The following is a 7,926-nucleotide window of genomic DNA, read 5'->3' on the forward strand; positions in this document are numbered from 1 at the left end:
CATAATATCTGTAATCACTGGAAAATCACTTTCCGTGTGTATTAGCCAGATGAAAAATGTGTTCATAAAACATTTAAGGTAACCACAGATGCAGCAGTAGTCTACATGTTTGAACTGCAACTTTGATGTAGGCTTCATTGGCCTGATGACATCAGACTTTACCATCACACTGATTCAATGATGAAGAGTAATTCTAGTTCTGGTCACAAGTTAATATTGTGATTTGATCTTTATAAATTAAACAGACTTAATTTGCTTTAATATACGCAGTAAAATATTTCCAAACAAGTAAAAATAAAACCATACATACCAGCAATTTTGGCATTAATTCGAACCTAATAAGAATAAACACCAAGAATGTGTCACAGTTGTGGGCAATCATGCCCGTGAGCCGCCTAGCCCCGCACACCTGTTGTGCATCAGGATTCTAATGAGCACTCTTCTTAAACCCCGGAGGCACACCTGCTCTCTGCCAGATCGTTATTCGTTCCTGATGACTTTCCATCGTATTCCTGTTTGCCTGCCTGCCTGCCCAGTTCCGACCTTGCCTGTTCCTGACCGTTCTGTTTTGCCTGCTCCCCTGTAAACTCTGTCTGCCTTCTGCCCGATCTCGACCTTGCCTGTCCCCGACTATTCTGTTCTGCTCGCTCCCCGGAGAATCCTGTATGTTGTCTGTGTCCGACAATAAAGCGGTGTTCAGCCAGACTCGTGTGTCGCATTTAGGTTCTTATCTGGTTTCTGACAGAATGTCTACTGGGATATAATTTAAAGTTCAGAAAGTTATCCAAATTCCTCCACACTGCTTCATGTATTCATATTTTCTTTAACAGAGACTTCGCAAATGTTTAATTTAGCTCACTCTGATAGTCTTCTACCTATACCAGACATTTAAGTTCTCTTGTATTAGTGTCAATGTCATGTGATTTTATGCAAATGTGAACCGGCGTATAGTCAAAATAGTAGTAAAAATATGGCCAGAGTTTCTGCTTTAGAAAAATGTTATTGCCACTCTTGGAGTCCTTTTTTCAGTGTCGCAAGCTCCAAAGCCTGTGTGTCTAAGAGAAAATCTGTGTTTAGACTAAAAAGAGAGAAAGAGAGGGGGAATATGTTGTTAGCAGGACATACAAGCGTGATAAATTTCTGTTCGTCTTTTGTCAGTGAATACGTCTGGGCCCATATGCTGGACTACAAAGCAATGTGAAAGCAGCATTTAAAAAGCCAGGCCTACCACATTAAAGCCTATAACAATCTGTGTTCATGGTAAGTTATCACTCTCAATTAATCACGTCACACAATAGGATTTCTGATGTGTTCAAGCCCCTTGAAAGCTGCAGGTCAGGCTGAGGGCAGACTGACTCCCAGCTTCCCAGTCCCCATCCTCTGCACTTTCCTTTCACTTAATCACAACTTTGCCAGGATAACCACTGCCACATTTTTCTGATTTCTGCAAGAATCATGGTTAAACATGGCTCCTAGCTCCTCAGTAAACATATATCTATAGACGAAAAGATGAGGCTTTGTGTAGGCGGTTCTGTAGTCTGGCAACATAATCAAAAGTCTTTCTGCCTGATTAAAACCCCTCCCTAGTCATTCCACTTGGCTTGTGTAAGCTCATGAATGGTATGGTATTGTCAGGGCTCTCTCCATTCCTGCACTCCTGAATGGGTTTTACCACTGGTTTAGATTCGGTTACACGGTTTTGGTTAAAAGTGTTCCCCACCCACCACTTTGGACTCCATGGTTCCCTTGGCTGACCTGTTTAGAAACTGCTGTGGAAATGTCATGTCGCCCCTCCCATAGGCCGGACAGAACATTCATTTTGATAGATTAGATAAAAAAGAAAAAATTACTTGGGATGAATTAAACCAACGGAACCAGGTGGAGCTGAACAGTCAGTCTATGGTGCAACACAAAACCATAAACAATGCTCGATAGGCTGAGAGGCGATGACCAATTACCCAAAGAACATTTCAAACCTAATGCAAAAATGCACAAGGAAAGAGTTTCTGTGTTTTAGAATATTATACTTTTGTGCATATAGAAATTAAACCCAGTTTCTTTGCAAAAGCTAAGAAGATAAAAACACTAAAGCCTTTTGAAACAAAATGTTGGATGTAGATTAAGAAAAATTAAAACAATTATACTTGTTATCAGTGTACATTAAACAATGTCAAATGTTATAATGATGTAATTATATTAATATTAGATAAATTATTAGAAAAAAATAATATTAGATACATTCTAAATGTATCTTTACTTTTATTAAGGTCACAGTTTTGGTCGCACTGATTTTAGGATTTTGGCATTAAATTAAGGGGAATTTATGTCAGGGATGATGAGGCTGAATGGAGGGAAATCAGGAATCCTGAGACTTTATATTTGGATCTGAAACTGTTTGTTTTAAAGCCATCTGCCAGTCATTCTGCTTTCCTTAGAGCACTGTTCACATGTTGCAGGTGCAGTATTTAAACACATCCCCTGCTGTTTGTACAAAATGTAAACTGGTTTAGAAATCTAACCTGATTTCATTTGCGATCATTCCCTGTTGAGCCTATAATCAATTAGCTGCTTTCTCCTCGTGTTGCTGTCAATTAGACTGAGCACTGAGGAGACTGCTCATTAGTTCAACCAGCACCTCCTACATTACCAAAAGATGATAATCCAATAACATCTTATTTACTTGACACTTATTGGACAGATATTTTTCCTTTTTGACCGTCCCTGCTGCATGACTAAGAAAACCATCACTGGCTGCATTTGAAGGTGATACCTTTTTAAATGGTTTGACTGTGCCTATTCATGTTCCATCAGCCAATGTCCATGTTCAATCAGTTTTGTGTTGGTTGGATTTATTTTCTCATTAAATTGTAGTTTAGAAACATAAAGTTTGATGTTGAATTCATGTATCATCACAATCTTTATGCTTTTCCCACACTTGAAAAACCTTTTCACAGTCTGGGAAGGTAACAAATTACAGGTTTAATTAAGTTAACATGAAATTTTGTTTGATTGTGGTGGGGCCACTCCCTTAAATTCAACACTCAAAATGTATATGTTGATGCTGACTACTACTACTACTACTACTACTACTACTACTACTACTATTATTATTATTATTATTATTATTATTATTATTATTATTATTATTATTATTATTTGGGGGGACTTACTTGTAACCAGTAATAAAAAAGAAACAATGTATGTTCAAATGTTTTACTTCAGGATTCCAAAGAAATTCTTAATTGTTTTGTGACTATCAGAACATGAGAAATACATTTCAGTACAGTGTGTTTTAATTTCATGAGGGTAATTATTCAGGAAATCAGGAAAAGAAACAAGTAAACAAGTAAGTAAACTGCATATATGTAAAATGTTAATGGCATCTCCCACATATCAGCCAGTTTCCACGGTTACCAAGGTATATTTTATTGCCTGTTGAAGCGACTCAGGAGGGATTCTACTTCAAGTCCGCCTCTTCTTTCACAGCTCAACTCTCCATCTCAACAAGAACAACACATATAATGTCAACACCAGAGTTCCCACTAAAAGTAATTGGCCTTCATTGGAGAGCATATAAAGAACAGTAGCTGGTTGCAGGGGGCTTCCAGCCGAGTTGAAGCACTCCTGGGTTAATCGCATTTCCTGCGAGGGCTGGAGTTTTTTTTTTTTCTGCCTACAAGCTATTGGAAGCTGCTGATATCAGCAAGTAAAGCTGGAAGGAGATGATGAGATCATGATGAAATCAACATTTTACTGAAACAGATGAATGAGTAAATGAACGTAAATATTCTCATTTACTGTATATCTGCTCACCAAACTTGTCCATAGCACACAAAAATTTAACATCAATCTCTGAGCAGGACACTGTTCTGGATGCTGCAGTTTCAATGTTTGAACATGATTGCTAACTTCTAGATTAGCAGATCCCCCCCCCCCCCCCCCCCCCCCTCCCCAACAATCCAAAACTGTAAGGTACTTGGGGAATAAATACAGATTTAGCAGAAGCCATACTTTGCCACACGTGGGAATGAATCTTAGCAATCAAATGCATCATTCTTTGAATGTTTTGTCTTCTTTGCTTCATTGAGAAAGCTATACTTTAATGTTCAGACAATAAGTCACAATGTTGAATGTTTTAGTGTAACATGTTTATTAACTGTTTACTTGAATCTTTCCTTTGATTCTTTTGAACAGTACAGAGATCCATTATGCTGCAAAATTTAAAAAAAATTCGGAAACCTCTGAATGTAAACGTTATGACTATTTCTTTATGAAGTACTATTGTTTGAATATGGAATAAATTCTTGGTTGATAGGAGAGGGAAAAAATACAATTCCTTAACCATAAACTCGGTATTTTCCTCATGTGCGCTTTTGTTTTTGATTGATTTGACGTGCGTATAATGCTGACTTTCTCCATCCCCTCGGCTTGCTGAAACGGCCTTTTTGTGCCACTTGACTCCCTCGCACACACACACCGCATTTGTCTTGCAAATCCATCCCCGCTGCGCTGCGTTCAGGCGAGAAAAAGAGAGCAGTCGGACATCAGTGAAGTTCAGGCCAACGAACAAGCGGAGAGGCTGTTCCATAGCAGCCGCTTTTGTCGATATCAGAACGGAGAGCTGGTGAAAAATGATGCATGCTTTTGCACATCTGAAGCCTGGCAACCGACATAGTAAGGGCCCTGGGGGAGGGGGATCAAGGAAAAAAATTAAAAAAGGCCTTTAAAAAAACCTTTCCATCGTAAGGGCTAAACAAAGAAGACTGGGTGCGTAGAAAGTCCTCTTACACACGACGGGGATCAGCAGCGCGGAGTGTCGGAGAAAAGACGCACGGCCGTGATTGAAATTAACATATTTGTTATTTATCACTTTTTCAAGTTTCAGGGAGTTCGGAAAGCTACACAGATGGATTATCCACTTACTCTGAAGAAATTCAACAAGTCATGAATCATTATTAGATCGTGTAACCAATAATATAATATAATATAATATAATATAATATAATATAAATAATATAATATAATATATATAATATAATTTATTTATTAGCCTAGAAGTTGAAATCTTTTGTCTTGTGCCATGAAATTCGGTCTAAAATCAGACCCGTCTGGTTCATTTCCATATCCTTTCAGGTTGGCTTCCTCGTGAATGGACTGTAATATTTCATGACGGGGCACGCAAAAGCTGTGCACAATGCCACTCATATCCCCTCTGCTTTCAGTCGTAACAAAGATCATAGCAAGGAGTCTTTATGGCTAATTCACTGAAAAGCACATCTTTCGTTCTCTGGCACGGAGGTCAGGCCGCCGTGTTCCGTCCACCAGGAGGGTTTTCAGAGGCAAGAGGCAACCAACTGGCTCCATCACACGACCCGCCCCGCCCCAAACACACGCACGTACAAATACGCGTGCGCGCGCATACAAACACACGGATAGATGGGCTTACATGGACGTATTCGCACGCACCATATAACTATTTGACCATTAAAACTTGGACAAGAAAATAAAATACATATTGGAAATCTATTGATAGCTTGCAGAATATTCAAATTGATTTTTAAGCATTTAAGATATATGGTTGATTTCATACATACATACATACATACATACATACATACATACATACATACATACATACATACAGTGTTATTATTATTATTATTAATAATAATAATAATAATAATAATAATAATAATAATAATAATAATATAATAATAATAATCGCGTGCGAGTCCGCAACAAGCGGATCATTACGCATGGAAGTAATACTGGAATCTGCCTTTACGCGTGAACGCACGAATTGACTGTGGATGAGTTGTTCCAGGGAAGGTTTTCTAGTGACTTTTTAGTTATTATCAATTCAGGGTATTTTAGTTATTAATCATAATTCATGCCACATTCATGGAGAAAATGTTAATTCAACCTTGTAAGTAGTTTTCAGAATGTTCACATGCTAAATCATTAACTCGTGTCCGCATGCGCTCTCGCTTCTGTGGATGTTTTTGCGCTTTTGGAACCTATCCAAAGCAAAGTAACCCCCTATCTAGGAAAAATATCATCCCTAATCTTTAGACACTGTCTAGTAAACTAATAAAATAATCTTTAGGCTCCTAACTACTTGGTTTCTTAGACGCCTTCTGCACAGTGGCCAAAACTGCTGGTGCGCTCGGAGGTACTTGCTGCGGACGCATAAAGTTGGTGCTATTGAGAAGTTTAATATCCCAGGAGAAACGCAAGTTTGTATCTCAAGAGCTTCGCAGGGACAAAAGCCCAGCGCCTTCGCACCATATGCTTAATGGTCACAGCCGTCCAGGCTTTATTAGTGGCAAAACGTGCTTTTTTAAAAGTTGGAAAGGCTCTTTTATTTGAGTTAGATGAAGCACTTGCGCACAAAACCAGAAGCGCGCGCTGCCATTGACTCGCCCCCTTTTTCTTTCTTTCAGCGGTCTGAAGCGGCCACCGTCATCGCCCGTTTCACTCCAACATAAGCTTTTCATCACCCGGCTTTGTTCTCGGTGAAAGTAATGCTGCGAATCAAAGACATGACAATATTTTCCATCAGCCTGGAGACTCCGGACAAGAGCCCTCGAGCCTTGGCAAAAATCAGGACCGGTTATTCATCCTGTCACTCCGCACCTGTGGTCCCGCATTCAAAGTATACAAACCTGTCCCTATTAACATTAATTATTCACAAACAACACAAAGGCTGAAATAGAGCAGGTTGAAGTCTGTTTATAGCTTCTAAATGTTTTATTTCTCTGAAGATGTGCCCAAAGCCTTTTCTCCCTCTTACTCACCACCGAGTGCTCGTCTCTCTTTCAGCCTTGAGTAGCTCTACAGCTTGGATTGTACAATCGCAGCATCTGCTTAATCTAGTGGATAAAATATGGCACAAAACATAGCTAATAGAGGATTTTTCAGACAAACCCCACTATAATGACTTATCTGTGCCGGAAACAAAGGTGCGGGCGCTGTGAGCCGTGTGCTCATGGCTGCACTGGTTTGAGGAGAAACATACCAGGTGATGTCAAGAAAATCAGCATACCGAGAAGGACAGTGCTCCGAATCCTCATTGGTCCATGAAAAAAAGCCCGAAGACCTAAATTTAATTGGTCTATCAGAGGGCCACCAAAGACCTGATTTTTAATTGGGCACACAAAACAAACTGAGGACACGTTAAGCGCGATTGGCCCGCGTTCTGCTTTTAGTCCAGTGTCACATCATTGAAAATCTGTTTTTATTGCAAAACGGCATGCTTTACAGTTGCTACATTGTGTCCTTCACAAAGGCTAGTGGGAGATTAAAGACTATGAAAACTGTGCCAACCCGTCGTGAAGACACTGCGAGGCGCCTCTCTTTGCTTGTTTTTGGGCAGCTGCTGTCCAGGGACTCAGACGCAATAAGGACATGAAAAGAGCCTAAGTTTCAACAACCAGGTGCATCCATGACACAAGCTGATCTTTCCCAGCGGGAACGAGTAAACGCCAAAGATGTCATTTATACTGGATGGTGTAAAACAAAAGCTTTATCTCACCTCTCCAGTGCACACTGTTCCCTCCTCCACTTAACACCTTGTATCCTGCAGACACGTGTTGCTCACCAGCAGAAAGCCCCCAAGAGTGTTTATGTCACCCGCTGAATATCTCTACAACAAAATAATCTTCGAGTTAATCCGATGTGGAGCTGTCAGCTAGCGCGTCAGATCCCCGCTTTATAGCGTATTTCGGATGATCAAGGGCGACTTTCCTAATTTTTTTCACATGAGTTACTTTTAACCGAATCCCAATGAACCTTTCTGGTCAGTCTTTTTCATCTATTTTTCTTTTTCAAACTAAGAAAAATTCCAATTTTCAGCTATGGGTGTAATTTCAGCGCACATTTATGTAAAGCGTCGGTGCGTAAAAGTGTAAATTCTGTTTTCAAATA

At 39.7% G+C, this 7,926-nt stretch overlaps 1 long non-coding RNA gene across 1 annotated transcript; it reads right to left on the reverse strand.

The window, feature by feature from the left end:
- Positions 1 to 4,131: 4,131 nt before the first annotated feature.
- Positions 4,132 to 7,046, reverse strand: LOC130520495 (uncharacterized). Its single transcript, XR_008948877.1, has 2 exons — positions 6,798 to 7,046; positions 4,132 to 4,683 (listed from the first exon to the last, which is right to left on the reverse strand). It is a non-coding gene; the product is annotated as an uncharacterized LOC130520495 (long non-coding RNA).
- Between the last annotated feature and the right edge of the window lie 880 nt (positions 7,047 to 7,926).

The sequence above is a fragment of the Takifugu flavidus genome, unplaced genomic scaffold (assembly GCF_003711565.1).
Source record: "Takifugu flavidus isolate HTHZ2018 unplaced genomic scaffold, ASM371156v2 ctg402, whole genome shotgun sequence".
NCBI classification, from domain to species: Eukaryota; Metazoa; Chordata; class Actinopteri; order Tetraodontiformes; family Tetraodontidae; genus Takifugu; species Takifugu flavidus.